The following is a 23,426-nucleotide window of genomic DNA, read 5'->3' as shown; positions in this document are numbered from 1 at the left end:
TCCTTACTTTTCGATCTCCGATCTCGCCCCCTCCCTCCCACTCCCCGTCTCACCACCCTTCCCCGCATCCACCATTCCTATTGTCCTGTGCATTACAACGGTTCACTCTTCCGTTCCTGACCTTGGAGAGAGCAAAAAATTCGCCTTATCCCGCAGCCAGATTAACAGAATCGTTTTTATGCAAGGCGGGGAGTGTTCATAAAGGGCATCACACGGTACGGGACTACAAGTCCCACCGCCACACCTTCACCTGCCCATGTTAGGCAAAATTTTCTGCCTGACTCATGTAGTACTATCACCGTCAGAGGGTGGTACGGGACTATAAGTTCCACCGCCACACCTCCAAAGTGAATTGCAGTGACGCAGTCACTGCCCTGTGGAAATTTACTGCCTCACCAACACAGTTAGACCGCAATTGACCGGTGATGCTGTATTGTAACATATCACCCCGGACTACAAGATCATAAAGGGAAAGCTAGGATTAAAGTAAAACACATAGCCAACATATCATCTCTCATGGGCATCAGATGAAGTAGAAAATGATAAAGATGGCATATTGAAATGATAAAATACCGTAATAATTGGTAGGCGATGCTCTAATGAGAGATATACTCAAATAAATTGACATCTCTCATGTGTCTTTTGTCATACCTGCTTCATAAGGCTCCCAACATTGGAACAGTATTCTACGAGGTGCATTCAAGTTCTAAGGCCTCCGATTTTTTTCTACTTAACTACTCACCCGAAATCGATGAAACTGGCGTTACTTCTCGAAGTAATCGCCCTGCAGACGTACACATTTTTCACAACGCTGACGCCATGATTCCATGGCAGCGGCGAAGGCTTCTTTAGGAGTCTGTTTTGACCACTGGAAAATCGCTGAGGCAATAGCAGCACGGCTGGTGAATGTGCGGCCACGGAGAGTGTCTTTCATTGTTGGAAAAAGCCAAAAGTCACTAGGAGGCAGGTCAGGTGAGTAGGGAGCATGAGGAATCACGTCAAAGTTGTCATCACGAAGAAACTGTTGCGTAACGTTAGCTCGATGAGCGGATGCGTTGTCTTGGTGAAACAGCACACGCGCAGCCCTTCCCGGACGTTTTTGTTGCAGTGCAGGAAGGAATTTGTTCTTCAAAACATTTTCGTAGGATGCACCTGTTACCGTAGAACCCTTTGGAACGCAATGGGTAAGGATTACGCCCTCGCTGTCCCAGAACATGGACACCATCATTGTTTCAGCACTGGCGGTTACCCGAAATTTATTTGGTGGCGGTGAATCTGTGTGCTTCCATCGAGCTGACTGGCACTTTGTTTCTGGATTGAAAAATGGCATCCACGTCTCATCCATTGTCACAACCGACGAAAAGAAACTCCCATTCATGCTGTCGTTACGCGTCAACATTGCTTGGCAACATGCCACACGGGCAGCCATGTCTTCGTCCGTCAGCATTCGTGGCACCCACCTGGATGACACTTTTCGCATTTTCAGGTCGTCATGCAGGATTGTGTGCACAGAACCCACAGAAATGCCAACTCTGGAGGCGATCTGTTCAACAGTCATTCGGCGATCCCCCAAAACAATTCTCTCCAGATTCTCGATCATGTCGTCAGACCGGCTTGTGCGAGCCCGAGGTTGTTTCGGTTCGTTGTCACACTATGTTCTGCCTTCATTAAACTGTCGCACCCACGAACGCACTTTCGACACATCCATAACTCCATCACCACATGTCTCCTTCAACTGTCGATGAATTTCAATTCCTTTCACACCACGCAAATTCAGAAAACGAATGATTGCACGCTGTTCAAGTAAGGAAAACGTCGCCATTTTAGCTATTTAAAACAGTTCTCATTCTCGCCGCTGGCGGTAAAATTCCATCTCCCATACGGTACTGCCATCTCTGGGACGTATTGACAATGAACGCGGCCTCATTTTAAAACAATGCGCATGTTTCTATCTCTCTCCAGTCCGGAGGAAAAAAAATCGGAGGCCTTAGAACTTGAATGCACCTCATATTAGAACCCTAATTAGCATCTTGTATACGATTTCGTTTACATATAGACCATAAGACTGGTTTTCACGTGACCGCCACATTTCATATCACTTCTTAGTACCACCCGTAACACTCATTCGACATGTCATCCTCAACATGTTTACCATTAATCCTTTACCTGGACGTTGTAAGGGGTCAAACCCCCCTTACGAATTGAGAACAATATATCTCCGCCTCACGCTGATCACAGTAGGTACTATCGATAGCGAGCGCCCAGTGCGCCAGAGGGTAGTCAGTGTTGAGACTTCGAGCAAGTAAGTTGGTTGCCCGCTCAGCGAGCAGGGCGGATTTCGAAAGGACGGCAAACAGCAGTTACGATTGCTTAACGGTTGTGTATGTCACCCAACGCCGTGGAGCTGACCGCCAGCAAATACGTAAATGGCATTAATTGAATGATTTGTCAATTTTTAAGTGTTCATTTGTGCATCGTGATTACTCGACAATCGCGCCGGACACCCACTAGTTGGATTGCAGTGAGGATTTTGCATTCAGTGCCACATGAATAATACTGGCTGGTGACGACACTAATAGGCGACCTGTGACGAGTTAACCGTTATTACTTTGTCAGACTAAGGGAGTAACAACCTCATTTGTGCTGTTTAAACAGTAGATATAGAACATTAATAACAAAGTATGTACCGATTATTGCTACCTGACATCCTAATTAGCTTTGTTGGATTTGATACGAAACAACTCCCGTGCAAAAGTTAACCGATCAGCCTTTATTAGTTGCACATGTTCAAGCTATTCTAAGCTGGTAAGCTATAATCCATTAATCAATAACGGTGGGTTTGATAACGGAGTGTTTCGACATCATGAGCTTCCTTATCGTTCTCGTAGACATTGTCTTACTTTTGTACATACTGATGGACAGCTGCCATTCATCACATCTTGTGGAAGTGTTTTCCTAATCTTTCTGCAGTTCCTTACGCTCCTCCAGCGGTGATACTTCTCTGTAAATAGTATCAACGTCCGTGAGCAATAGAGCTGGTGATCATGCCTGTTAAATGTATTAATATTAACAATAAAACTGTAAAACCGTCTGTTTGAACACTGTAATCTCCAAACGTACTAGACGAATTTTCATCGAGTTTTCGCGGGTAACTTGAGCGTAGTTAGGGCAAGGAAACGAGTAGGCTGCAGTTCATCAAAATTGGAACAGGAAATAAATATTTATCGTAATTTAAAATTTTGTTTAAAATCGTCTGGTCAGGTTAGTAGTTCGGATGTTTAGTAATTATACTGTAATACACCTTTGAACCGATAGACGGCGCTGTTAGTCTTTTTAATTCAGTGACAGACGTAGTTTAGGAAGTTTACTTCAGTAACAGTATTAAACGCCCCAACGTTATATTTAAGAAACTAACGCTCAACTTGCTGGGCTATGATATAAGCATATCCCGATTTCACTATGTGTATTAAAAAGTCAATGACTTAGCTTTGCTTCTTTCAATAGATTTCAGTTATATATTTTCCTAGGGAAAACGAGTTTGTTAACTATGTTTTGTGGTTTGGGTGCCTACATCAGGTAGCAAATTATGTGAAAGATTTTCGGGAAGAAAGACACAAAGAAAAAACTAACACACTGAAATGGGTATGTATTACGGTACCAATAATCACAATATGTGTACCTATACCCCTAACCCTCTGTATATTTTGAAAACATGCAGGCAGTCCTAAAATGCTCTCTCAAGGTACACCCAACGTTACTTTCGTTTTTGTGAACATTTCCGTCCATTAAAACAAAACTGCGTCCTGTTAGCCAACCAGACGTTTGCCAAAACACCCCGTACGACCCTGAGTCAGTAGTTGACGGTCTGTTACAGTGTCGAATGCCTTACGGAAAGCTAGTACGACTCTGTCAACCTGTTCAACTGCATTTATTGCTTTCAACATGAGCAATTGTTCCCTGCCCCATTTCCGTTCGCAGATGTTACGCGGGAAAATGCTTTTCGGTGCCCGTTTGTATGAGCTAGAATGTTTGTTTTCTTTATTTGTGCCTGTGCTGATTGCTCTAGGTTTCTGCTGGGTGTAATACTATATTCCTCGATCTGTATTGAAAACACAGTGAGGGTGGTAATTGTGGTAAGCACCTAGGGGACCAAACTGCTGAGGTCATCGATTCCTAGGCTTACACACTACTTAATCTAACTCAAACTAACTTAGGCTAAGGACAACACACACATCCATGCCCGAGGGAGGACTCGAGCCTCCCGACGGCGGTAGCCGCACAGACCGTGTGAAGGTGCCCAAAACCGCGTGGCAGATTTGAGGTGACGCAGTGGTAAGAAACTGGACTCTTTTTCAGATGGGAAGAGGTTTCAAATCGCAGGTCGAACATCATGATTTACACTGAGATTACAAAAATGGCTCAAATGGCTCTGAGCACTATGGGACTTAACATCTGAGATGATCAGTCCCCTAGAACCTAGAACCACTTAAACCTAACTAACCTAAGGACATCACACACATCTATGCCCGAGGTAGTATTCGAACCTGCGACTGTAGCGGTCGCGCGGTTCCAGACTGAAGCGTCTAGAACCGCTCGGCCACACGGCCGGCTTGAGATTACAAATTGTGGGATGCCTGCTAATATCGTGTCGGACCTCCTTTTGCCCGGCGTAGTGCAACAACACAGCGTGGCATGGAGTCAACAACACGTTAGAAGTCCTCTGCAGAAATAATGAGCCATGGTGCCTCTAGAGCCGTCGATAATTGCGAAAGTATTGCCACTGGTGGATTTTGCGTACGAATTGACCTCTCGATTATGTCGCATAAATCTTGGATGGGATTCATGTCGGGAGATCTGGATGCACAAACGATACGGTCGAATTGTCCAGAATGTTCTTCAGGCAAATCGCGAATAATTGTGGTCCGGCGGCATGACATCTTTCTTTGTCTACGTGAACTCAATCAATGGCTGCAAATGGTCTCCAAGCAGCCGAACATAACCATTTATAGTCAATGATCGTTTCAGTTGGACCAGTAAACACGTTAACACAGCGCACACCATTATGGAGTCACTACCAGCATGTACAGGGCCTTATTGACAACTTGGGTCCATGGTATCGTGAGATCTGCACCCCACTCGAACCCTACCATCGGCTCTTACCAACTGAAACCTGGATATATGTGACCGGGTCACAGTTTTAGAGTTGTGTAGGATCAAACCAATGTGGTCACGAGTCTAGGAGAGTCACGCTGTTAACGAAGACACATGTCGGTTGTCTGCTGCCATAGCCCATTAACGTCCAGTTTCGCCGCTCTATCTTAATGGGTTAGTTCGTCGTTCGTTCCACATCGATATCTGCAGTTTTTACATGCAGCATCACTTGTCTGTTAACACTGATGTTGTTGTTGTGGTCTTCAGTCCTGAGACTGGTTTGATGCAGCTCTCCATGCTACTCTATCCTGTGCAAGCTTCTTCATCTCCCAGTACCTACTGCAACCTACATCCTTCTGAATCTGCTTAGTGTATTGATCTCTTGGTCTCCCTCTACGATTTTTACCCTCCACGCTGCCCTCCAATGCTAAATTTGTGATCCCTCGATGCCTCAGAACATGTCCTACCAACCGATCCCTTCTTCTAGTCAAGTTGTGCCACAAACTTCTCTTCTCCCCAATTCTATTCAATACCTCTTCATTAGTTACGTGATCTACCCACCTTATCTTCAGAATTCTTCTGTAGCACCACATTTCGAAAGCTTCTATTCTCTTCTTGTCCAAACTAGTTATCGTCCATGTCTCACTTCCATACATGGCTACACTCCATACAAATACTTTCAGAAACGACTTCCTGACACCTAAATCTATATTCGATGTTAACAAATTTCTCTTCTTGAGAAACGCTTTCCTTGCCAATGCCAGTCTACATTTTATATCCTCTCTACTTCGACCATCATCGGTTATTTTACTCCCTAAATATCAAAACTCCTTTACTACTTTAAGTGTCTCATTTCCTAATCTAATTCCCTCAGCATCACCCGACTTAATTTGACTACATTCCATTATCCTCGTTTTGCTTTTGTTGATGTTCATCTTATATCCTCCTTTCAAGACACTGTCCATTCCGTTCAACTGCTCTTCCAAGTCCTTTGCTGTCTCTGACAGAATTACAATGTCATCGGCGAACCTCAAAGTTTTTACATCTTCTCCATGAATTTTAATACCTACTCCGAATTTTTCTTTTGTTTCCTTTACTGCTTGCTCAATATACAGATTGAATAACATTGGGGAGAGGCTACAACCCTGTCTCACTCCTTTCCCAACCACTGCTTCCCTTTCATGCCCCTCGACTCTTATAACTGCCATCTGGTTTCTGTACAAATTGTAAATAGCCTTTCGCTCCCTGTATTTTACCCCTGCCACCTTCAGAATTTGAAAGAGAGTATTCCAGTCAACATTGTCAAAAGCTTTCTCTAAGTCTACAAATGCTAGAAACGTAGGTTTGCCTTTTCTTAATCTTTCTTCCAAGATAAGTCGTAAGGTCAGTATTGCCTCACGTGTTCCAACATTTCTACGGAATCCAAACTGATAACTCTACACAAACGCAGCTCTTCTCGGTCATTAAGTGAAGTCCGTTGGCCACAGCGTTGTCTGTGGTGAGGGGTAATGCCTGAAATTTGGTATTCTGAGCACACACGTGCCACTGTGGATCTCGGAATACTGAATTCCTAACGATATCTGTAGTGTCTTCGTCGCCACTATTATGTCTTGTGCCACGGGATCGAAGGGAGGGGATGTTGTCTGGTGGCGGGTATCCTCTTTCTTCAACACAACAGCACACAAATATTACCAGGGTTCTTTACTGACATAAACAGGAAGCTACTTATTTTTAAGAGAGTCTTTGTGTTGGGGTACAAGCTCTTCCATAATAGTGCTATTGCACACAATATCGGTATTCTAGCTATTACAGACTTTAATATCGATGTGGGTACAGTACAAGGACCCACTATGTACACTAATCTGTTCACAATGTACTGACAGGCGCCAACATGGAGTGCGAGTTAGTGCTCCAGTGACTGAGCGGCTGAGCTGGTGACTGAGAGACTGAAGTAGGTGACTGAGACCCTCTGGCTCAGCGGCAGCTGTTGAGAGTGCGTTGGTGGTTTGTTGCTTGCGAGTCTGTCATTGGCCTCTCTCCTGATGGGCGCGCTTGATCCAGCGCCTACTATCAATCTTCTTGCTACATCTTTGCCACTGGTGTGCTGGCGACAGCTTACGCCAGTACAGTATCCGAAGTGAATGTCCCACACGTTTGGATCCAACTACCATCCACGTTCAAAGTCTGTCAATTTCTGTCGTACGACCGTAATCAAGTAGGAAATCTTTCCACACGATTCACCTGAGAACAAATGACAGCTCCACCAATGCACTGACCTTTTATACCTTGTGTAGGCCATACTACCGCCGTCCACATATGTACATACAGCTATCCCATGACTTGTCACCTGAGTGTAGCTTTCCAGTGATTTTTTCAAAGAGGTTAAAATGAGTTTCCTTCAACATCCTTCTCTAATCTGCGTTATGTTCTGTCTTGAATGCCCTCATCGTCGACAGGATATTAAATCTATACCAGCTTTCCTATTTGAACGATGGATTTTAGTACCTATATCTACATCCATAATCTACATCTCACTATAAAGTCGGTGGCTAATAATACTTCACAATGAACAGTTTATGAGGCTGTTTCCAGTTCCATTTGTGTACAGAATGCGGGAAGAATAAAAGCGTTCATATGGACATGCACACTACAGGAGAGATACATAATGTCTTGTAATACATTCGAGATTATTCACGTAGCATTGTTTCTTCAAACTTCGTAGGTAGATATCTATCTCCAGTGGTTTGCCACATGGCTGTTTTTGGTGTCTTCCTGACGCTGTACAGGTAGTCGAACAAAAATGTGACTATTCAAACTGCTCTTCTTTGCACAACTTAAATAGCCCCCGTTATTACTGTTTAGTACTGGTCCCAGACACTTTAGGAATATTCAAGGATTCGTGGCACGATTCTTTTATAGTCTGATCGCATTTTTACAGCATCATACATATGAACGGGAGTCTTGACACTTGGTTTACCTAGGACTGAGCGTACGTGATCATTCAATTTCTGACACATACAAACAGTTTTTCTCAGCTATTTGTATGATTTGACTGATTCCACTAGTAACACATTCATATTGAAGTCAAAGCATAGCGCATTTTTATGCTCTATTGAGAGCAAAATATTACATTTCTGATCGTTTAAATAAGTTTCAGGTACTTTTTGTTTCGACGGAGTTGCATTATATTATGCTTAAAACAGGGGCTACCTCAGCCACAAAATCTGACAGAGATTACATAGGGCACTGGAGTTCGTTAAATGTTCGCGACTGCATCTGTTTCTTAGTGTTACTGACAGTCGCACTTACACCACTCATCTCTGCAGTGGTGCGAGAAATGAAGTTGGGTCGTACTCCAAAATTTTCCTTTTTTAATGGACTTTTGATTCAGCATATCTGTTTTTTGTTCGCCACCCTCAATTCAGGCCCTGTATCATGTTTATCTGGACACTAACGTTGTTGCCACAGCCTTTATACATTAGAACTGCTGACACATTAACATCTTTCTGCACTCCTGTGCTACCTTTTGCCCTGTTGTGTAGTGGTTGCCATTCCCTTAGATGTTTCCTTATAAATATCCCTGGTATACCAAGGAAGGTTCCTCCTATGTTCACCCGTTCTTAAAGTGCTCTTCTGCCGCGGGGTGTAGCCCGGTCCGCGTGGCTTCCCCCGTCGGAGATTCGAGTCCTTCCTCGGATATAGGGGTGCGGGTTGTCCTTAGCGTATGTTAGTTTATGTTAGATTAAGTATTGTGCAAGCTTAGAGACCGATGACCTCAGCAGTTTGGTCCCATAAGACCTTATCACAAATTTCCAAAATTTCCAAAGTGCACTTCTAAATTAGAACGACAGTTTCCACACACTCTCCTGCCTAGTGCTAAATGTTACAGGTAACTCTTTGAGATATGAGGTCAATGAGTTAATATGTTTATGTCCGTGGCCATTTTCCGCAGAAATTTTTACTACCAACTGTTATTGGCTTTGACGTCTTAAGCTTACGGCAGAAAAATTAAAAAGTACATTTCATCAGACGCGTTTCGCTTCAGTTTATATATCATCTTCTGTAGTCTTGGGTAAACAAACGCCAAAAATTCAGCAGCCACAGAAGAAGCTTTACAAAAGAAAGCAAAACGCGTCTAGTGAAAAGTACTTTATAATCAATAGCAGAAAGCTTAAGGTGAAAAAATCTATAATAATTTATTCTGTTACTTGTCTCAGCTGCCCTTGTATTTTTGTAATCTTTATTGTTAAGCCCGTGTCATAGTCACTGATCCCGAATTCTTGGGTAAGTGTTAATGTAAATGCCCGCTGCGATGCACCACGTCGCCCACTGGCGTTTTTTGACAGTCAAAAATAGTTCAAATGGCTCTGAGTACTATGGGTCATCAGTCCCCTAGAACTTAGAACTACTTACACCTAACTAACCTAAGGACATCACACACATCCACGCCCGAGGCAGGAATCAAACCTGTGACCATAGCGGTCGCGCGGTTCCAGACTGAAGCGCATAGAAACGCTCGGCCACACCGGCCGGCTTTTGACAATCTGCGTGACACTGTTGCTTTAACTAAACGTGGAAGTAGCCAATCACACAGGTATTACGTGCACTTTCCCTACTTATTCCGTTAACGCAACATGATAATGGTATTATGACAATCGACAGTGCACAATCAGTGGTTAAGACTACGAGTTTGGAAGCCATCTGTATTGTAAGCGAATTGTATTCTCTTAACTTTCCCAGATAAAAGTGAGTTTGGTATTCATGTTAAGATCGACTACATTTCTGAGGCCACTCTTCCTTAAAATCGCTCTAGACTGTTATTCGCAGTCACGTGTCGATTTTAACTCAAGCGAATAATCGTCGATAATGTAGTCCAGGATTTCTGTGCTTTTTGTCCGTTGACTACCGGTACATTACCTTTATGTTGTGGTCAGCCCCTAGTCTTTGTAATGGGCGTTGTTCATCTTCAAAACTTCCTGAATTTCATGATAATTTTCTTACTATCAGAATTCTCCGCGCACGGCTCGATCGGCGCCGGATAGCTTTATTGATATACAACGTTAATGCCATCACATTTCTATGGAGGATTTAAGAGAAATACCTTTGCAATCCTCATACAAAAATAAATAATAAAGTCCTCTTCCTGTTTTTAACTGTAATTGGAAAAACATTTTACAAACTTTCAAGTCAGAAACGGGCAAAATATCTTCTGCTTGGTTCTACAAACGCACGCATTCCTCAGATCGTGGATGTCACGCCCTTTTGAACAGCTGTGGGAATGCTCCATTAACTAGTAGGCGTCCATGACAAGTAGAAGAAACAGCATTGCATCAGGAGTGTATTTTGTAAAAATAATTTTGCTAGGGATGCTATACACGGTTAGCGGGTTTAAGTACAGTTATTTTTGTATGTGTGTGTTAATACCTGCACACATAATTGCATTGTTTCTTTTTTCTGTGCGGCGACGCTCTTCCCACAAACACGTCACGTAATTTATTGTCTGATGATTTTTGCACGGCCATAACTGCACACCTAAGTGCGCTACTCCTGCCAGTATAGACTAACTATTTTTCATCCACGTTTCCACACTTCGGCACCTGATCTACTATTCATGGGAAAATAAGCTTTAATGACCTGCTCGTGGAAAATGTACTTGTAGGTAATAAACAACCTAAAAACGTATTACTCCTAATGTCTACAGTTATTAACCCGCAAATGAAATAAAAACTGCTGTAATGATGTTCAGTACACCGTTCCCAGTGACCAACAGAAATATCTGCACCTACACCCGATACATTCTATGATTATCTGTGGCCACAAATCGATACCTGTTGGCAGTTTCCTGTTGCTCTGGTGTAGTGGTTTGTCTTCACGAAGCATTTTGGTTAGCAGTAAGGATCGACCAGTCGCCAATGCACTTTTAATGGGAACAAACTATTCTGTTCTACTCTATTCTGCGTACTGAACATCAAATTGTAAGGAGCACAAGGCCCATGTTACGACACAGAAACAGAGACTAGCGCTCCTAGTGGACCGACAGTGAATTCTGCGTGTGATATAGTAAAGCGCAAAATTAGCTACTCTTGCTTTGCGAAATACGAGCATCAGCTGATAATTTTTTCATTTATTCTTTACGGTTGGGCGTGATTGATGTTTCTAAGCTTTGTACAAGGAAATTTTATGTTACGTTGCGTGTTAATATATTCGAGAAATCTCAATAAAAAATTAAGATTAATTTCCCATATCTGGGGTCAAATGGCTCAGACACTATGGGACTTAACATCTGAGATGATCAGTCCCCTATAACTTAGAACTACTTAAACGTAACTAACCTAATGACAACACACATATCCATGCTCGAGGCAGGGTTCGAACCTGCCACCGTAGTGGTCGCGCGGTTCCAGACTGAAGCGTCTAGAACCACTCGGCCACACCGGAAGGCCCATAGCAGGGGTTCACAACTATTTCTTATTTTGGAAATGACATCGTGACTGCATTTTCAGTTTAAAATTATTAATTTGTACAATCTAATATTACAATTTCGACCAAGTTGTCATTATCAAGTAGAAATAATTAGGCTTTAGCGTATGTCAAAATCTGAAAAATATCTGATATGACTTGACATGACATTACATTACGTGACATGACGTGGCATGACATGATATGACGCATTGCATTGGGTTCTTTATTATGACCTTCTTGTTGTATTGGAGTCTTTGAATTTCTTCGCAAATATGTCGCTCGTATTCTGCTTGGTTTTTGCTTACATCTGCAACACTGGGTGTCGTAAATTATTCCATACTCGTTTTTGTTTCATATCAAACAGAAGTTGCTTTTATCATGTAGTATTTTGTGACCGCATGTCTACTTGTTACTTACTACGCATCCGTGTGTGAACTGCTCGATTTAAATGTCTACAACTACATCTCGCAGTCCACCGTAAGGCGCGTGGTGAAGAACACCCCGTACCACTTTCAAACAGAGCAAGGGAAAAACGACTGTCTATAAGGCTCCGGATGAGCCCCAATATCTCGTATCTCATTTTCGTGATCCTTGCACGCAATGTATGTTGGAGGCAGTAGAATCGTTCTGCAGCCAGCTTCCTAATGCCGGTTCTTTAAATCAACAGTGTTCATCGAAAAGAATGTCGCCTTCACACCAGGGATTTACCATTGAGTTCCCAAAAAGCATCTCAACAACTGCGAGTTTTAGGACCTAATAGTAACAAATCTAGCAGCCCGCCTCCGAGCTGGTTCGATGGCTTCTCTTAATCCGACCTGGTACGCATCCCAAACAGTCAAGCGGTACCGAAGAGTCGGTTGCACTAGCGTCCAATATGCGGTCTCATTTATAGATGAACCAGACTTTCTTAGAATTCTTCCATTATAGCAAAGAGAACCATTCGTCCTCTACCACGATTCTCACATGCTTGTTCCATTTCACATCGCCTTTCAACGTTACGCTCAGATTTTAGACAACGTGACTGTGTCAAGCAGGACTCTGATAATGCTGTATCCGAGATTTACGGGTCTGGTTTCACTACTCATCGGCATTAACTGACATTTTTATACATTCACCACACCAACTAGAAATTATGTCTAAATCATCTTATATCCTCCTATAGTCACTCAACTCTGATACCTTGCCGTACGTCACTACATCATCAGCAAATACCGCAGATAGCTACCCACCCTATCCGCCACATAATTCATGCATACAGAGAATAATAGCATTCCTGTAACAATACCATTGTCTCTGGTGAACACTCCCACCAAGAAGAACATGCTAGGTTATACAAATTAAATGCATTGTATTTGCTCGTATTCTACTTTTTTGGCATGGGTTTTTCACACTTTCTCGCATTTAAGGGAGACCTCTGAAATTTTGATTGACGTGCATAAGTCATGTACATTGATTTCCGCTCAAAAGTATTTTTTGCAGGACCGGTTAATAAAGTGTGAACACATTTGCATAACTGTAGTTGCATTTATAGCTTTGCAAGTTTTGCTCTAATTAGTAAGACTACACAGCATATTCACTTGTATCTACAACCATGCTCTGCAAACTATTGTTAAATGCATGGCACTCAGTGACAAGAAGCAACACGATTCAAAGCAGAATTACATCCTAACTCCGTGACAAGATGTAATAAAGTCGAATACCACTGAATTGTCCATTAAATTCGATCAATTGTGAAAAATGGATGCGAGAAAAGGAGAGTACGAGCAGTAGACTTACAATGCATTTGGGTCGAGCAGCTCACACACGGATTTTTATGCAGTAACAAAAAGGTACGTAAAAGTGCACAAAACTCCATGCGACGAAACAGCTTCTGTTTTATATGAAAGAAAAGCAAATACAGGCTCACTTACACCCCCTAATATTGCAGGTGGAGCAAACATCAAGCAGAATAAGAGCAACATGTTCACAGTGCAATTCAAAGAATTCAGTACACGCACGAAATCGTAATCGGCAACACAGTGCTATGGAACAGGCTTCTGTTTTCAACGAAATCACAACAGATATGGAGGGCTTTAAATCACACAATAAAAAAACGTGATGAAGGAATGATACACTTGCAGCGCTCCAAGTGAGCTATCAGTCAAACATTGTCGTGGTACTGGAAGTCCCACACGAGTTTCACCCCGGCGATCCTGTGGTGTGTTCGAGGTAAGCTGATTGCGTACCTGCTCTTATGTACATAGGGAGAGGATGAAATTGCTTTGCTATTAAACCTTCGGCTTTTATGTGAAAGCTTACAATAATAATGGCGTCCTGCATTCTCAGGTCACAAGCATCGAGTAACAAAATACTTGCAGCTGTGAGCTGCTTGGCATGTCGTATTGATGCAAGGTATTCGCTGTATTCGCTTCTGTATTATGTTACATCCAGTTTCGACTAATGTGGGCCGTAATCTGTATTCTTCCTGCTGTGCTAGACGAGTTACATATACCCATTCTTCTTTCATTCAATGATTTCTAGTACTTTTGTCGGTTTCATGATTAGTTTGTGAGTGTAGATGACTTTAGGCATGGTGCTAACTCTTTGGTTTGCAAATAACTAACTACTGATACAATTTTTTTCTCTATTTATTCATGCACCTTTGCCACCACTAAGATGAGAGCATTTATATAAAGTCACTTCTCAGCAAGCCATGTGGGTATTCATGGGATCAGAAAGAAATGCCCGGTGAACGTCATCTGTCAGCGTGTGAAATGCCAACAATAAAATTCGAAGGCGGTGGTGTTATGGTGTGGTCGTGTTTCTCGTGGAGGGGGCTTGCACTTTTTGTTGTTTTGGGTGGCACTATCACAGCACAGTCCCACATTGATGTGTTAAACACCTTCTTGCTTCCCACTGTTGAAGAGCAATTCGGTGACTTCGATTGCATCTGTCAACACGATCGAGCACCTGTTCATAATGCACGGCCTGTGGCGGAGTGATTACATGACAGTAACAATCCTGTATGGTCTGGCCTGCACAAAGTCCTGACCTGAATCATATAGAACACCTTTGGGATGTTTTGGAACGTCGAATCATGCCAGGCCTCACCGAACGACATCGATACTGCTCGTCAGTGTATGACTCCGTGAAGAATGGGCTGCCATTCCCCAAGAAACCTTCCAGCACCTGATTGAAAGTATGCTTGCGAGGATGGAAGCTGTCCTCGAGGCTAAGGGTGGGCCAACACCATACTGAATTGCAGCACTACCGATGGAGGGTGCCACGAACGTTTTGGTCATTTTCAGCCAGGATACGTTCGATCATATAGTGTATCTGTCCTCTACAGTCCTATTTGTGCGTTGCTGCCGAGCTACTACATGGCGTTATGTACGTCCTTTGAGCCCATAGACGCTATATTTACACTAAAATGTAGGATCAACGTCCGCATACACAACCTGCAAACCATTGCCAAATGGGTGGTACCACAAGCTGGGGTTGCTTCCCTTTCCGATTGCGTATGGTGTGCCGAAACATTGTGCCTCTGTGCATACTGGAATGAAAAGCAGGAGTGAACAGTATCTATGTATTCCTCAGGTTGCTTCTCGAAACACTGTAAGTTACTTTCGCGGTTGATTGCTGCCTGTCTTTACGCGTATGCCAGTTGTGGTTTATCAACATATCCGTTTCGCCCTCCTGTGGTTTAAGCAATCATGTGTGAGTACCGGGCGTGAATCGTGCTTCGGTAGCTCAGTTGGTAGAGCACTTGCCCGCGAAAGGCAAAGGTCCCGAGTTCGAGTCTCGGTCGGGCACACAGTTTCAATCTGCCAGGAAGTTTCATATCAGCGCACACTCCGCTGCAGAGTGAAAATCTCATTCTGGAATCATGTGACCGTTCGTTCCGTCCACGTGTGTGTACACTCAACGTCCTCCGTCAGTCCTCTCTGGCATGGGTTTCATACGCTTGAGCAATATTCTAAGATGGGGGGAATGAAGTGATTGTGAACAGTGTCCTTTGTGGACTGCCTGCATTTTCTTAGTACCCTGCCGGTAAACCGAAATCTGCCAGTTGTCATGCTTACAAATGATCCTGCATGATCATTTAATTACAGGTGGCCACAATTTCTAGCACACACCATTTCGTATGTATCGACTGATTCCAATTGTGGTCTGATTGATTCTGTAGTAATAATTTCGTTTAGGTTAATGGCCGGATGCAATTCTTTCAATTCGACGTCACTTCGGTGACTTGTGTGCCTCTAATTTACCCCTATTGTCCAACGGGGAAAAACGGTCCCACATTTTGATAACGTGTAATATGACCAGCATGTCTTTCCTGACAACTCCCCACATCGTTGAGAGGTGGAAGTTACACTGCAATCCCAAAGAAACTGGTATGAGCGTGCGTATTCGAATACAGAGATATGTAAAGACCATTGGCCCACTATTTTACCATCCAGGTGGCATGTTGGCATCTCCACTCTAGAGGCTCCCTTCTGTGAAGACGCGTCATAAGTATACACACAGTAGGTTTCCGACAATAGAGACAATTCTGATTTGGAGTTCACCGTTTGCCTCGATACAAAACATCCAGTGGAGGCTGTGAGGTCGGGTGCCAGTTGTCGTGCAGTATCAAGGCGGCGCCGTCGTGCTCTTACAGCGAATTAACGGTCCTCTCCTTCTGACGCAACACGTGGTCGGCCTTGCCCTGGTCTTTGGGATACATTTTCTGTCTTTATAACCCGTGGCCACATCCAAGAAACGAGAGAATTGTTCACATTAAGCCATCTAGCCACATCAGTTTGCGACTGTCCTGCTTCTGCACCGTCTGTGACTGTTTACACAGCGATTGTGGAAGTGGATTTACGCGGCAAACACTACACAGTTTGATAGTTGGCATGACATCATTGTCCGTTGACCATAATGCCATCTTTCGTTCCGAATAGGATCGTACAAACATCTGTTGATAGTTTGTATGATTATATCGTGAATTCAGGACGGGAAAATAGCGATTTTTTGCTTTAATTTATGACACCAGTGTATGTAGGTGCAACAACGACCCGTGTTTCATGTAGTATTGTGTGAGTCTGTCTGTATGTGTGTGTATGTAAAGGTTACTTAGCTTTATGCACCTGTGGAAAGATAAGTGTGCATTTGTAAAAACAAACAGGCAGAGTTAGACAAGTTCCAACTAGTCCGCGACAAGTTGTAGGGTGTCCGCGAGTTACAGTATGAAAGCAGGATTCAACACGTTTGATAAACTTAGTTCCCGTGAAATTTCTGTTGTTAGTCATCAGCGTGACAAGAGAACAGTTAGTGCTAGTGTGGTTCTGCGTTTTGTAAATCAGCAGTCGCAATACCACGCATTTAAGCGATTTCGTATAAGATGATTCGGTAATTCGGTGTATGGTGATTCAGTAAACGAAAGATGAATAGACTCAGTTCTGTGAATTATTCGGACTGCTTTTGCTACATTTGTGGCAAGTACACGACGTCCGACAAGCGCAATAACATGACCAGATAGCTACGAATAGCTTACAAACATTACTTCGAATGTGAAATCGGAGATCAGCAAAATTCTGGGTTCCTCATCTCTGATGCATCGTCTGTTACTCCGACTAACCCAGTGGTTAAACGATAAGCGAAATCGAATGCCTTTTACTGTTGCCATGTTTTGGCAACATGTTTTGAAGAAATGTATGATGAAATAAAAGAAATTATTCAGATAGTGAAGGGAGACGAAAATTTAATAGTCATGGGTGACTGGAATTCGAGTGTAGGAAAAGGGAGAGAAGGAAACGTAGTAGGTGAATATGGATTGGGGCTAAGAAATGAAAGAGGGAGCCGCCTGGTAGAATTTTGCACAGAGCAAAACTTAATCATAGCTAACACTTGGTTTAAGAATCATGATAGAAGGTTGTATACATGGAAGAACCCTGGAGATACTAAAAGGTATCAGATAGATTATATAATGGTAAGACAGAGATTTAGGAACCAGGTTTTAAATTATAAGACATTTCCAGGGGCAGATGTTGGTTATGTTGGTTATGATCTGTAGATTAAAACTAAAGAAACTGCAAAAAGGTGGGAATTTAAGGAGATGGGACCTGGATAAACTGAAAGAACCAGAGGTTGTACAGAGTTTCAGGGAGAGCATAAGGGAACAATTGACAGGAATGGGGGAAAGAAATACAGTAGAAGAAGAATGGGTAGCTTTGAGGGATGAAGTAGTGAAGGCAGCAGAGGATCAAGTAGGTAAAAAGACGAGGGCTAGTAGAAATCCTTGGGGAACAGAAGAAATATTGAATTTAATTGATGAAAGGAGAAAATATAAAAATGCAGAAAATGAAGCAGGCAAAAAGGAATACAAACGTCTCAAAAATGAGATCGACAGGAAGTGCAAAATCGCTAAGCAGGGATGGCTAGAGGACAAATGTAAGGATGTAGAGGCTTATCTCACTAGGGGTAAGATAGATACTGCCTACAGGAAAATTAAAGAGACCTTTGGAGATAAGAGAACCACTTGTATGAACATCAAGAGTTCAGATGGAAACCCAGTTCTAAGCAAAGAAGGGAAAGCAGAAAGGTGGAAGGAGTATATAGAAGGTCTATACAAGGGCGATGTACTTGAGGACAATATTATGGAAATGGAAGAGGATGTAGATGAAGATGAAATGGGAGATACGATAGTGCGTGAAGAGTTTGACAGAGCACTGAAAGACCTGAGTCGAAACAAGGCCCCGGGAGTAGACAACATTCCATTAGAACTACTGACGGCCTTGGGAGAGCCAGTCCTGACAAAACTCTACCATCTGGTGAGCAAGATGTATGAAACAAGCGAAATACCCTCAGACTTCAAGAAGAATATAATCATTCCAATCCCAAAGAAAGCAGGTGTTGACAGATGTGAAAATTACCGAACGATCAGTTTAATAAGCCACAGCTGCAAAATACTAACGCGAATTCTTTACAGACGAATGGAAAAACTGGTAGAAGCCGACCTCGGGGAAGATAAGTTTGGATTCCGTAGAAATACTGGAACACGTGAGGCAATACTAACCTTACGACTTATCTTAGAAGAAAGATTAAGGAAAGGCAAACCTACGTTTCTAGCATTTGTAGACTTAGAGAAAGCTTTCGACAGTGTTGACTGGAATACTCTCTTTCAAATTCTAAAGGTGGCAGGGGTAAAATACAGGGAGCGAAAGAATATTTACAATTTGTACAGAAACCAGATGGCAGTTATAAGAGTCGAGGGGCATGAAAGGGAAGCGGTGGTTGGGAAGGGAGTGAGACAGGGTTGTAGCCTCTCCCCGATGTTATTCAATCTCTATATTGAGCAAGCAGTAAAGGAAACAAAAGAAAAATTCGGAGTAGGTATTAAAATCCATGGAGAAGAAATAAAAACGTTGAGGTTCGCCGATGACATTGTAATTCTGTCAGAGACAGCAAAGGACTTGGAAGAGCAGTTGAACGGAATGGATGGTGTCTTGAAGGGAGGATATAAGATGAACATCAACAAAAACAAAACGAGGATAATGGAATGTAGTCGAATTAAGTCGGGTGATGTTGAGGGTATTAGATTAGGAAATGAGTCACTTAAAGTAGTAAAGGAGTTTTGCTATTTGGGGAGCAAAATAACTGATGATAGTCGAAGTAGAGAGGATATAAAATGTAGACTGGCAATGGCAAGGAAAGCGTTTCTGAAGAAGAGAAATTTGTTAACATCGAGTATAGATTTAAGTGTCAGGAAGTCATTTCTGAAAGTATTTGTATGGAGTGTAGCCATGTATGGAACCGAAACATGGACGGTAAATAGTTTGGATAAGAAGAGAATAGAAGCTTTCGAAATGTGGTGCTACAGAAGAATGCTGAAGATTAGATGGGTAGATCACATAACTAATGAGGAAGTATTGAATAGGATTGTGGAGAAGAGAAGTTTGTGGCACAACTTGACCAGAAGAAGGGATCGGTTGGTAGGACATGTTCTGAGGCATCAAGGGATCACCAATTTAGTATTGGAGGGCAGCGTGGAGGGTAAAAATCGTAGGGGGAGACCAAGAGATGAATACACTAAGCAGATTCAGAAGGATGTAGGTTGCAATAGGTACTGGGAGATGAAGAAGCTTGCACAGGATAGAGTAGCATGGAGAGCTGCATCAAACCAGTCTCAGGACTGAAGACCATAACAACAACAACAATGTTTTGGCGGGAGGAGAAAGATGACCTCTCGGATTGCTGTTTCTGATTGACCAACATATCCGGGTACAGCAAGAAGAACAAGTCGAAAATCATGTGCCCGGACCGTCATTCTTCTCTAAAGCCTGTAGCGTATGGTACAGATTACCCAGTACCAACTCCTCCTTCATCCGAAAGGATGAACAACGAAGAAATTGATAGTGAAGGTACTGACTGTGACGCTGTAACTATAGGACACACGGAGAATCCCGATAATGATACTAAAATGCCACATTTAATGAGCCAAGCCGAACTGGACGATCTTCTTCGCTATTTGTCCCTGTCGAAAGAAAATTCTGAACTGTTAGATTCCACAGTGAGGGATTGAAACTTACTTGAGAGACGTGCTACGGTTACGTATTTTCGAGATCGCCTCATGAAATTCTCAGCATACTACGCTGTCGAACGCGGTGTTTGCTTCTGTCATGATGTGATGTGATGTGATGAAAAGCAACTGGAATCACTCAACAGAGGAAAGTCCACTGGACCTGACGGGATACCAATTCGATTCTACACAGAGTACGCGAAAGAACTTGCCCCCCTTCTAACAGCCGTGTACCGCAAGTCTCTAAGGGAACGGAAGGTTCCAAATGATTGGAAAAGAGCACAGGTAGTCCCAGTCTTCAAGAAGGGTCGTCGAGCAGATGCGCAAAACTATAGACCTATATCTGTGACGTCGATCTGTTGTAGAATTTTAGAACATGTTTTTTGCTCGAGTATCATGTCGTTTTTGGAAACCCAGAATCTACTATGTAGGAATCAACATGGATTCCGGAAACAGCGATCGTGTGAGACCCAACTCGCTTTATTTGTTCACGAGACCCAGAAAATATTAGATACAGGCTCCCAGGTAGATGCTATTTTCCTTGACTTCCGGAAGGCGTTCGATACAGTTCCGCACTCTCGCCTGATAAACAAAGTAAGAGCCTACGGAATATCAGACCAGCTGTGTGGCTGGATTGAAGAGTTTTTAGCAAACAGAACACAGCATGTTGTTATCAATGGAGAGACGTCTACAGACGTTAAAGTAACCTCTGGCGTGCCACAGGGGAGTGTTATTGGACCATTGCTTTTCACAATATATATAAATGACCTAGTAGATAGTGTCGGAAGTTCCATGCGGCTTTTCGCGGATGATGCTGTAGTATACAGAGAAGTTGCAGCATTAGAAAATTGTAGCGAAATGCAGGAAGATCTGCAGCGGATAGGCACTTGGTGCAGGGAGTGGCAACTGACCCTTAACATAGACAAATGTAATGTATTGCGAATACATAGAAAGAAGGATCCTTTATTGTATTATTATATGATAGCGGAACAAACACTGGTAGCAGTTACTTCTGTAATATCTCTGGGAGTATGCGTGCGGAACGATTTGCAGTGGAATGATCGTATAAAATTAATTGTTGGTAAGGCGGGTACCAGGTTGAGATTCATTGGGAGAGTCCTTAGAAAATGTAGTCCATCAACAAAGGAGGTGGCTTACAAAACACTCGTTCGACCTATACTTGAGTATTGCTTATCAGTGTGGGATCCGTACCAGATCGGGTTGACGGAGGAGATAGAGAAGATCCAAAGAAGAGCGGCGCGTTTCGTCACAGGGTTATTTGATAAGCGTGATAGCGTTACGGAGATGTTTAACAAACTCAAGTGGCAGACTCTGCAAGAGAGGCGCTCTGCATCGCGGTGTAGCTTGCTCGCCAGGTTTCGAGAGGGTGCGTTTCTGGATGAGGTATCGAATATATTTCTTCCCCCTACTTATACCTCCCGAACAGATCACGAATGTAAAATTAGAGAGATTAGAGCGCGCACGGAGGCTTTCAGACAGTCGTTCTTCCCGCGTACCATACGCGACTGGAACAGGAAAGGGAGATGATGACAGTGGCACGTAAAGTGCCCTCCGCCACACACTGTTGGGTGGCTTGCGGAGTATAAATGTAGATGTAGATGTAGATGTAGATGTGACAAGACTCATTAACGAACTAGATAACAAATACGTAGAAGAAAAATGGAGATTTTACACTCCTGGAAATTGAAATAAGAACACCGTGAATTCATTGTCCCAGGAAGGGGAAACTTTATTGACACATTCCTGGGGTCAGATACATCACATGATCACACTGACAGAACCACAGGCACATAGACACAGGCAACAGAGCATGCACAATGTCGGCACTAGTACAGTGTATATCCACCTTTCGCAGCAATGCAGGCTGCTATTCTCTTATGGAGACGATCGTAGAGATGCTGGATGTAGTCCTGTGGAACGGCTTGCCATGCCATTTCCACCTGGCGCCTCAGTTGGACCAGTGTTCGTGCTGGACGTGCAGACCGCGTGAGACGACGCTTCATCCAGTCCCAAACATGCTCAATGGGGGACAGATCCGGAGATCTTGCTGGCCAGGGTAGTTGACTTACACCTTCTAGAGCACGTTGGGTGGCACGGGATACATGCGGACGTGCATTGTCCTGTTGGAACAGCAAGTTCCCTTGCCGGTCTAGGAATGGTAGAACGATGGGTTCGATGACGGTTTGGATGTACCGTGCACTATTCAGTGTCCCCTCGACGATCACCAGTGGTGTACGGCCAGTGTAGGAGATCGCTCCCCACACCATGATGCCGGGTGTTGGCCCTGTGTGCCTCGGTCGTATGCAGTCCTGATTGTGGCGCTCACCTGCACGGCGCCAAACACGCATACGACCATCATTGGCACCAAGGCAGAAGCGACTCTCATCGCTGAAGACGACACGTCTCCATTCGTTCCTCCATTCACGCCTGTCGCGACACCACTGGAGGCGGGCTGCACGATGTTGGGGCGTGAGCGGAAGACGGCCTAACGGTGTGCGGGACCGTAGCCCAGCTTCATGGAGACGGTTGCGAATGGTCCTCGCCGATACCCCAGGAGCAACAGTGTCCCTAATTTGCTGGGAAGTGGCGGTGCGGTCCCCTAGGGCACTGCGTAGGATCCTACGGTCTTGGCGTGCATCCGTGCGTCGCTGCGGTCCGGTCCCAGGTTGACGGGCACGTGCACCTTCCGCCGACCACTGGCGACAACATCGATGTACTGTGGAGACCTCACGCCCCACGTGTTGAGCAATTTGGCGGTACGTCCACCCGGCCTCCCGCATGCCCACTATACGCCCTCGCTCAAAGTCCGTCAACTGCACATACGGTTCACTTCCACGCTGTCGCGGCATGCTACCAGTGTTAAAGACTGCGATGGAGCTCCGTATGCCACGGCAAACTGGCTGACACTGACGGCGGCGGTGCACAAATGCTGCGCAGCTAGCGCCATTCGACGGCCAACACCGCGGTTCCTGGTGTGTCCGCTGTGTCGTGAGTGTGATCATTGCTTGTACAGCCCTCTCGCAGTGTCCGGAGCAAGTATGGTGGGTCTGACACACCGGTGTCAATGTGTTCTTTTTTCCATTTCCAGGAGTGTATATTGATTCTAGCTCAAGCAGTATCAAAGCTTAACTAGTACGCAGTGACAGCCAGAAATCATCAACTCCTATTGCTCATGCCGTGGGAATGAAGGTAACATACGAAACAATGACCACTCTCCTGATGTTGATTAAATACTCTGAGCGTAATTGGA

General features: G+C 43.8%; 1 protein-coding gene across 1 annotated transcript in view; it reads left to right on the top strand.

The window, feature by feature from the left end:
- The window catches only part of LOC126088168 (uncharacterized protein K02A2.6-like), a 425,315-nt gene that overhangs the window by 270,647 nt on the left and 131,242 nt on the right, over positions 1-23,426 (top strand). The gene's annotated exons all lie outside the window — the stretch shown is intronic.

This window comes from Schistocerca cancellata, chromosome 6, assembly GCF_023864275.1.
Source record: "Schistocerca cancellata isolate TAMUIC-IGC-003103 chromosome 6, iqSchCanc2.1, whole genome shotgun sequence".
Classification (NCBI taxonomy): Eukaryota; Metazoa; Arthropoda; class Insecta; order Orthoptera; family Acrididae; genus Schistocerca; species Schistocerca cancellata.
This window is presented reverse-complemented; position numbering and strand designations above follow the sequence as displayed.